At 36.5% G+C, this 11046-nt stretch overlaps 1 pseudogene; it reads right to left on the minus strand.

The window, feature by feature from the left end:
• Nucleotides 1-10553, minus strand: LOC125470831 (annotated as a pseudogene).
• Between the last annotated feature and the right edge of the window lie 493 nt (nucleotides 10554-11046).

Genomic DNA, 11046 nt, shown 5'->3' on the forward strand with positions numbered 1-11046 from the left:
TTAATTCTTAGCAACCCGTTCTCGAACAAAGTGAACACTAACCTCGACATGTTTTGTTCTTCGGTGTTGAACGGGATTGAAGGATAAGGCGATGGCCGACATGTTATCATAAAACAGAACTGAAATATAAGGGACTTTAACATGCAGAAAATCGAGAATTTGCTTAATCCAATCAAGTTCTGCAACTGTAGAAGACAAGGCCCTATACTTAACCTCTGTGGAAGACTTAGAGACAATTTGTTGCTTCTTTGAGGACCAAGATATAGGATTACCACCCAAGTCAACAACCAACCTAGTGGTGGATCTTCGATCATTAAGATTGCCTGCCTTATCAACATCACTGAATGCCTTAATGTCCAAATCTGAAATGGAATAAGTCAAGCCATATGTCATAGTACCCTTAACTGCAGTGTAATGTGAGAACATAGGACACTGCATAAATTGACAGACTTGGTGAACTGAGAAAGCAATATCAGGCCGGGTAAAAGTTAAATATTGTAGAGCACCGACAACACTCCTATAAAAGGGTAGGATTGTTGTATGGTTCACCATCATCCTTAAGGAGCCTATTATAAGGTAGGCAAGGTGTATCACAAGGTTCAGAATCAGCCATTTCTATTTTAACCAACAGATCATGGACATACTTTTGCTGTGAAAGAAACAAACCAATTGTGGTTCAAGAGATTTGAATACCCAAAAAATAATGCAGAGAACCTAGGTCTTTGATATCAAATTTAGAGGTCAATGACTGAATAACCTGTTGAATAGCCATAAAATCATTGCCAGTGATAATGATATCATCCACATAGAGTAACAAAATAACCAAGATGGAACCAACAGTCTGCACAAACAGTGATGAATCTAAATATGTATTCCAGAACCCCAACTTAGGAAGAAAAGTAGTAAATCTCTCATTCTAGGCTTTGGGAGCCTGTTTCAAACCATAAAGAGATTTATGAAGTTTGCAGACCAAATTAGGATACGTAGAATCCTTAAAACCTGGAGGTTGCACGATATATACTTCATCTTGTAAAATGCCATGTAAAAAAGCATTTTTGATATCTAATTGCCTAATAGACCAATTGAAATGAGCAGCTAAAGCCAACATTATCCTTATTGTTGTTGGTTTAACAATAGGACTGAAAGTTTCAGTATAATCAATCCCAGGTTCTTGACTAAACCCTTTTGCTACCAACCGAGCCTTATGTCTAGCTATAATACCATCAACATGTTTCTTAAGCTTGAATACCCATTTACAACCTACCAAATTCTTGTTCTGAGGTAAAGCTACCAAACTTTAAGTTTTTTGAGTATGAAGTGCACCAATTTCTTCCTTTATAACATTTAACTAAACAGGACACTTGAGAGCTGACTTATAAGAACTAGGTTCAACCAAAGAAAGATCACTTGCATTGGCTAACTGTAAAGTTGATACAAGTGCTTTCTTTTTTATTATCCCATTTTTGCTTCTAGTTTGCATAGGATGTAGATTCATAGGTGGAATTGATAATAACACTTGAAGAGTGTCAGGACAATGGACAGGTGCTACATGGATCTCAAAGTATTCAGTTTCTGTAGCAGTAATGGATTGAGATACATGAAGTAGAGGTAGATTGGTACTACGTGAAAGTGATGGTGAAGATAGGTTTAAAGATAACACATGAGAGTTGGAATGCATAGAAGAGGAAGTGAACTCTGTAACTAGTGCAGCGATAGATGAAACTACTAAGTTGTTTAATGTAACAACTAGAATTGGTAAAGACACAGATGATGTGGTATTAGTATTGATAGTAGATGCTATCAATAAGTCTTTTAAAGGAAACTCTTGTTCATAGAAAAATACATGCCTTGATACAAAAATTTTCTATCTTGCAACCTTATAACACAAAAACCCTTTGTATTTGGAAGCATACCCTTAAAAGATACACTTAGTTGTCTTGGGTTGTAACTTGGTGCTATAGTAATGTTTAAGAAGTGGATAACAAGCACATCTAAAAAATTTCAAATAAGAAAGAACTGGAACACTCCCATATAGTAACTCAAATGGAGATTTGTGAGATAATAGTGGAGTAGGCATTTGATTGATTAGGTAAGTGGCTGCTTGACAAACAAAACTCCAAAAATGAGAAGGAATCTAAGTATTTTGAAGCAAAGTAATGGTGGTTTCAATGATATACCTATATTTTCTCTCAGCCAACCCATTTTGTTTCAGGGTTATGGACATGATTTTTTATGGGAAATGCCTTTCTTAACTAGAAAAAACTGAAACTTAGTACTACAATACACATCTCCCCCATCACTTTGTAAAGTCTTCATAGTAGTAGAAAATTGAGTCAACACATAGGCATAAAAAGCAATAAAAGTAGCATAAAGATCTGATTTATTGATAAGTGGGAATATCCACGTGTATCTAGTACATTCATTAATAAAGGTAACATAGTACCTATATCCATCGACTGATATACAAGGTGCAGGACCCCAAAGGTCACTATGCACTACCTCAAATGGAATGATAGACTTATTGACAGCAGATGGAAATGGCAATTTACAAAATTTTCCTTCTAAGCAACTTTGACACATAACAGGTATAGAATCCTTGGCACATATAGTTTTGGACTTATGCAACATCAAAGAAACAATGGAATTAGAGGGATGACCTAACCTACTATGCCATATAGTAAAATTGACAAGTTGTCCAAGAAAAGCTTTAGCTTGTAGCTTTGACTGAGGTACACCAAGAGTAAAAGTAGCTAAGGAATGAATGGGTTAAAGTCCATTACTGCATAGCCCTCAGAATAAGATCATCCCTGTGGCTTTGTCCTGTATCCAGAAGCAAAAATTATCGAAAATAAGGTAGCATTTATTGTCTATACACAGCTTGTGAACTGAAAGCAGATTTTGTGACAATTTGGGAACATATAACACATAATTTAACTTTATAGGTTGCACAAAAGTATTAACTATAGTACTACTAATATGGGACACTTTCAAACCTTCATCATTAGCTGTTTGAATGGTTTCATTGAATGGATAGGGGAAAGCCAATGACAAGTTGCTCAAATCTGCTTTCATGTGATTAGTCGCACCAAAATCAGTAAGCAGAGCTTGAGAGGTAGTCTGTGATGTAGAGGGTTGTGATGGTTGAGCAACCATAGTGTGCATAGCTTGCATTGATGGTTGTGAGTAATATTGCTGCCCATTATAAGCAGGAAATGAACTTTGAGAAAAATTTCCATATTGTTGTCCAGCATAAATGTCATATTGTTGTCTAGATATGGGAGAATAATGAGAACTAGTGCTAATATAGTTCGATCATTTCTCGTTGTAAAAACAAAACCATTTCTCGTTGTAAAAACAAAACCATGTGGCATGATTGGTTTTTCCACAGATGTGACATTGAGGTCTGGTAAGGGGCGTCGAACCACAAAATGGTGATGTGTGACCCTTACTATTACATAGTTGACAAGTAACAAATGATGGAGCAGAAGGTTCATAAGTGGAATGTGGCGCTTGTCCAAGTACTCCTGGAGTGGAGTACGAAACACATGAGTCTGAAATTGATAAAATGGTTTGGGATGAAAGTTTCTGGAACCTTAAGTAAGCTTTCCCTTGCCCTTGTTTTTATACTGATTAAATTGCTCAAAACCCCTTTGAACAAAATTAGATTGTCCAGAACCAGCAGAAAAAAGACTGAGATTGACCTTTAGGTGCATGTGATGAATTGTTAGCAACCATTGTAGCTAGAAATGGTGCATTTGTGCTAGAATCAACAATGACCTATTTTGCAAGTAACTAAGATTTGAATTATTTGAGAGAAATGACTTGTTCTCTTCCTCGAATAATAGTTCGAAAGCAGCAGACAACTCATTTAAAGCCAAAATCACTATATCTTTATCAAAAAAGGAAACACCCGCAACAGTAAGATAATCCCTAGCAGCTTTTATCCTTTTTAGATATTGAGCCACAATATCAGTACCCTTCTTCATGTTTTGTAAGTTCAACTTCAATTGAAAAATACTAGTTCGAGAAACCATAGAAAGTTGCTTCCTTAATCGAGTCCAAAGATCTCGAGAACTAGTACTCCCTATAGCACAAGACATGGCTACCGGAGATAAAGTTGCAGTGATTAATTGCGTAAGAGCCATATCATGCATCATCCAGATCAAATACTCATTCGAATCACCAGAAGTAGATGAATTTGACACATCCACACCAAAATTACCAGATTGAGATGCACAACGAACAGGACAAGGGATAGAGCCATCAATAAATCCCATGATACCATTACTCTCAAGTAATAATTGCATTTGAAAATGCTAATTAAGATAATTAGAGTCATCAAGTTTAACATTCACTGAAGTAGGAAGCGATGAAATAAGTGCAGTAATTGGAGATTGGAGCAATTGCAATTGACTAGCAGTAACCATGATTCAAGAAATCAAGGCACAAAATCTTGGATAAAGGAAGATACCTCTCAGCTGTGAATTCAAAAACACCTGGAGTGCAAGAACACATAAGACAACAGAAGGAGGATTCCGATAAGAAATTGCAGAACTTCAAAACCCTAGAAACTTGTAGAAGAAGAAATCGAAGAGACAAAGCACAATTTAGCAATTGCACTTAAAACTTTGCAGAAGGATCAAAGAAGCGTTTGCCATGGCGGTGATTGATACCATGTTAAGACAGAGAGAGAAACAGATCTCATATATGAATAGAGAGAGAAAGAGAAGATTCACAGAGAAGAGAAATAGAGGCTGAATATTTCTTTGATATATTATTTCTTAGTAAGTAAGAAATCTCAATACAAGTATTTATAGAGAGCATAAGATTGCAACTAATCTAACTAGTTAGCTAATTTTATGCCAAGTGTCCTAATCTCAGACACAAACATAATATCTCTATCACCAACCACACGACATGACATATTGAGTGATAGTACAGTTCAACCGATTATATTATTACTCAACACATGACATATTTAGTGACAGTTGATTGTATTAATAATCACCCACTTTTCCCACCCTGCTATTTCGATTTCGTTTCTCAATATTCAGCATTGTATGGAGGCCGTAGCAACATCAATCAGCATTGACTCGGTTATCTAACCGTATGAATTTAAAATTAAAACGATTCATTATCTTTTTATCGACATTTAAAGGTTATTTTCCAAAAAAAAATTATCCATTTCGAAGACCATTTATTGAAATCCACGGGTCATTTAACAAGTAACATTATTGCAATGAACCATCACATGATTTGATTTACATGTACAACAAAACAATCTCCATCAAATGATTTTTTCTAAAAATCGTCTTTAGATAATGATGAAGGGAATAAACAATTCTAATTATGACGCTTGTACGAAAAAATAATGTCAGGTCGTTATTGGAAGAAAATAACTAGTCAATGCAGAGAGTCAAACAATGCCCCATTTTTATGCCAAAAGATCTACCACTGTAACAAGCATTAAAAGAGCATTCGAAGTAGGCCAATTACAAAACCTAATAAGAAAGTTTTGACTTTGTCCAACATTTTTAGTAACTGCGAACAGTACTTGGGAGTTGCTTACTCACGTGGACAACTATAGCATAATTATTTATGCACAAGAATTCAAAATTTTCGAATTAGTTTCAACGAATTGTATGTACAATGAAGGTTTTCACAAGATTGCTAAACAAATTATCACCTGATATCGCGGACATTCTGGTTCCTTTACAAATCATCATCTAATAGTATCCAAATACAATACTTGCATTGAGTTCGATTGTCCATAAACAGTTAACAATGTCAAAATCAACGAAAGTTTCTAACAAGAAAGACATCAATTTATACATATGGCTAACACAAAAGATCAAATAGTGGACGAAACAAGTGAAATGGAGATGCAAAAAGTTGGCACTCATTGTCTATCATTCAATCTAATCCAGTACTATGATACATATATACAAGCTCTAATGGGTCTGCTCCCAAAGATATAAAAAAACAACTCACCCGAAAAACAAAACTTGAAAATTATCAGCTGCGATACGTGTACACAATCAAATTCCACACCCTGATCTAGTGATGCGATATACCTTTAAGTCACCAGTAAATCTTCCACACAGGCCATTAGAAATAAGCAAACACCGTCTGAAAATATCAAGATAAGGATATCATATGTTAGTCCTCCGAGAAATGTCAAATGCAAATACAACAGTCATGAAGGAGCTAAGGTTTTCTACTTACCTAACAATCAAGCAATATAAAGTCGTATGTACTAGCTTGTTGGTCCCGTCAGCTAGATGCAACATGATTGTTCAACCAGATGAGCAAAGACGATTAATGAACAAAAAATTAGTTTGATCATGTCAAGAATTGCGGTTGCATTTGCTTTAACTCGTATGTACTAGCTTGTTTTCTACATACTAGGATGCAACTGGCTATGAAACTTAGTGAAGTCCAGCCGAAACAGGAGGAACTTTAAATCAACATGTTGCTGCATGGGCAACTTAGAAATAAAATCCTCAAGCAATGATGAATATTCTTTTGATAGTGCATCTAAATCTTGTCCCATATTCCAAAGAAATTCACCAGCACATTGCGTGAGGGTTTTCCTGCCTTCACTAATCCAGGATCCAGACCCTAACGACCTATCATTTGATCGCTTTTTTGCTTTACTCTTGTCTCGACAGGGTAAAGAAGATTCTATGGTTTTGCAACAAACCATCCAAGACATTAGTTTATGAAGAAAAAGAAACAAGGAATGAGGTAGCAGTATTTTGGTTCACAAATAACTGTGATCATACAGAATAAAGAATACCTGGCTTGCAACTCATTAATCCTTTCAGACAATCAATCTGCATGACTTCGGAATTTCAATATGAGATCAAACAAGGCAAAGAGTGAATCATAAAGGGTTTGGGAACGTTCTCTAATGAGGAATTTCTCCAAAATGGAATGAAGGTACTTTTCATGTACGGCAAGTAGAACATCGAGGTCCTTAGCCACGTCTATTTCATTCAAAAAAATTGGACCAAGACACCTCCAAAACTTCAAACATAATATAGTATTGTAAGTTTGAGACAAAATGATTCATCTCATCCCAAAGAACCTGGTATCTTCTCAAAGTTGAAAGTAACTGCAACTTAACTGCATTCGGAAGGTTCATAAATGAACGTGAAGTGATACAATTTGGCTTCATTGTCTTCTAAATACCAATAAGGGCATGCTCTACTCGCCGAAGCTTCCATAAAAAATTAAAAATTCTTAAATACTTCATCATCACAGATTCTGTAAAAACAGTATCTAAATGAACCCTTGCATCATATTCCAATGAAAACACATCCCAGCCCTTATCTCTAGTTCCATGTGGCATCATCTTTACCTTCAACCTATCCAATATGTCACGATCATCATACTGAGCATTAGATGCTCGAATTGTAGTTTCCAGCAATCCAGCTAGCTGAAAAGAGCTTATTGTGTTAACAGGTTCAGAAAGCACTGGCCCAACTATATCCATTAGATACAGAACAAAGTCACCCTATCTGAGGAGTAAATACCGCTTTATAGCAAGACAGTGTTCCTTGAACTTGTACTGGTTGTAAATAACATCCAACAAATGCTTATCAACTCTCTTTGCTGCTCCATCAACCAAAGACTCAAGAGCATCAGTTTCACCATATCCAAGACCCCATATTCTTGTTATGGTACCAGCAGCAGATGCATCTTCTGTTGCAGCATCATCCCAACCACGATCCTCACAACAAACACGAAGGAAATTGATTGACTTGTTTGTCCTCAGAATGCATTGAGCAAGCGATTGAGAAATAAAAGAAGGAAGCATTCTGGCATGAAGCATGCAACCTTCCTTCCAAAGAGACTCAGCTTTCACTGGCTGGCCCACTACAAAGAATTCTGCAAAAACATCGTCTAACTCCCCTTCCAAAACCCAACTCCTCACCATCTCAAATAGTGGAGAGCATACCCTCTGAAGTAAGCGTCCCATAAACTCGTGCACCAATGGGTCACCATGTTGGACATGTAAATGAATAGCCCCAGCCATTACCCCACCCCTTAAAACCCTACATTTATTAACCAAAACAGCCATTAACCTCATTTTCACCATTGGCTCCGCAAACCAAACAGACAATCTCCTCAGAGAAAGATAATTCTCTGAGCTCGCAGTCTCTGAAACCAAAGGAATTGGATTCATTGATTGCACTTCAAGAACAGCCAACAACTTATAGTAATCAGAAAGCTCATCTTGTAACGCAACACAAAAGGCCTGCCCAACGGTTCCAACATTGTCAGATGGAATCCCATTCGTACTCTCTGAAATATACCCTTTAACCTTCCTAAACAACCACCCCAATTCACAAAGCTTCCGAACCCTAATGCGGGTTGCTCTAGGCACCTTAATCAAATCCGATAAAGCATAACCATCAGCTCTACTATCAAATTTCACATACTTGCCATCAATTCCTTGACAGGCATACAACACCTCTCTCACCAAAACCTCTTCAGAAACCTCATTCTCTTCTTTAATCAAATTCACAAACTCCCTAAAAGCAATTTCGCGGGGATTTTCTGGGTCTTTAAAAACCAACAATACCTCATTGTTCCAACCCTTTTCCTTATTCTCCCTACCCACCAAAACCCTCGACTCCTTCCCTGATTTGGCATCATTTAACCCTAAATTGGGCAACAAAACCAAAGAATCCAACTGGGTTTTCCCATTTTTCCGATCATCCGACACAATTTTGAGCAAATAAACAACTGCCCATTTGTTATTTACACTCCCGGGGCCAGTTTTCGACATGAATTTGGTATAAAGGCCGACGAAAGTGAGGCCCTGCGAGGACTTACCTTGAGTGGCGAGGCGGTGCTTGATGGACTAGGCTATGGGGGCGGCGTCGGGAGCCACGGACGGAGTTAATCGGCTGAAGATTGATGAGTATATTTTACCCTATTCTTAGTATATTTTGGTTAATAATTTGGAAGAATTTTGATACTTTGAATTGTATTTATAATATAGGACTTCCGACTTCTTCTGGAGCAAAACATGGTCAAATGGACGAATTTTGAAGTAATTCCAATTGAAGGATGTTTGTGAGTCACTTAGCTTGATCATGGAAAAATATCAGTTTTTTCTACCAAGCGATGATTTTCTGGCAATAAAATAAAGGAGCCATGTGTAGTGCTGAACTAGTGACGTTTTGGACTTGAATGACGTTTTTGGAGCCCAAGATGACCTCGGATGGGTTCGTGGCCTTCTGGAGATGTGTTCAGAACGTCCTGATCCTTAAGACAAACTATTATAGGCCAGATTTGGTGGAGATTTGAAGTTAAAACGTGGCTGGACAAGTATTTGGCAAATTCTCCTAGTTTAATTAGGGTTTTATTTTCTAAGATATTTTATTATTATTTAGTTTCCTAGTTGAAATAAGAGACCTATGTTTTAGGGTTTGTGTGATGGCTCAGCAAACATATTGCTTGGCCGTTCTTAATCTTTGCAACGCTTTCTTTTATGCAACTTTGGAGTCATAGAGTAATTGCTAGGGTTCTTGGAGATTTTCTACTTTAAGGTGTTTTCATTCCGTTTATTCTTAATAATATTTTCTATGATTTCAATTATGAATATGTGCAACTAATTCCTTTTGCTAGGGCGAAGCCTTAAGCTTTAGCATGAATATGTAATTTTTATTTAATTGCTTGTGATTGATTGCATGCATACTTTAAATTATTGATCACCGTGATTAAAACTATCTAATTGTCTTAATGCCTGATCACCATTAGGATCTTTAGAAAAGTAATTTAATGCAGTTTTGGTCGGAAGGTTCCCTGAAATTGACGCTGGCTTCTTGTGATTAATAATTGTAATTTCACTTAAGATGATTACCACGTCTTAAGGGTTGCATGGTTTTTCAAAGGGTTTTCATAAAGCATAATGAGTCTTTCATGTTCAAATTTGATCCGAACGTCTGGACGGGTTGCATGTTAGATATAAGTTCTATGTTGGAGGTTCCAAGTAGAATATAAATTAGGAAAACCTAACCTTCAAAGTGGCATGTGTAAATCATAAGTTATTGGTAAAAATATATAGGATTGCTAAGTGATGATGGAACCCTAGTGCTTTCTTAATTTGATTTTTCCAAAACCGTTTTCTTTCCCCTTCATCTTTAATATTGCAGATTAGTTTATTTTTATTAATTAAATTCGTTTTAATTTAAGTAAATTATAAAACCAATCATCTCAATTTTCTACTTTACAATAATTAATTGGAATTTGATTTATTTCGAATTATTTAATAATCCCTGTGGAGAACGACCTTGCGAGAACCGTTTATACTACAACAACCTTGTCATTCTTACAAGTAATATAGGAGTTTTTAACCCGTTTGCGTGTGTGGTAAAATCTCTATCAAAGATCAAGCGAAAAGCGTAGCAGAGCGAGCTTTGGAATTCCGGGGAGTTTGGAGTCGGCAGGTGAGATTCGGAATTGGGGTTTTGGGAGCAGAGGCGGACGACGAGCTCTTTGATCAGATCTGCAGCTTTTTGCTGGTCTTCTTCCTCCATTAGTGAGAGATGAAGGTCAAAGTAGGAAGGGAGAGTGGGGATCTTGCAGGAGTGTGGGAGTGATTTGGTGAGGGCGAAACCGCGAGAGTGTTGAGTGTGACTGCAGGGTTTTTGATTTTTTTTGTTGGGGGCGAAAATGGGGTTTTTCTTTTTCATTTTAGAAAAAGAAAACTACATTATATTCTCTGCTAATCAATAAAACACTCATTGTAAATCAAAATTATATGAAATTACCAGTTTAACCTTCTAATTAAAATAAAACATGAATAAGAAATATGGGGCATAAATGTAATTTCACACAACCAAATTTTGCTCTTTTTTTTCTACAACGTCACCTACATGTAATCCTAACATATCTCTAATTAAAATAAAAAAAACTTCTCACTCTCACATTCTTTATCACTCTCTTCATCTCTCCTTCTAATTCAAAAACAAAAATAAAAAATTTTCTCACACACTTTGTGTGTGTCCATATGCTAATACAATTATTGGC

This window comes from the organism of the source record quoted next, unplaced genomic scaffold, assembly GCF_019419815.1.
Source record: "Pyrus x bretschneideri cultivar Hongxiangsu unplaced genomic scaffold, Pyrus_bretschneideri_v1 Contig53, whole genome shotgun sequence".
NCBI classification, from domain to species: domain Eukaryota; kingdom Viridiplantae; phylum Streptophyta; class Magnoliopsida; order Rosales; family Rosaceae; genus Pyrus; species Pyrus x bretschneideri.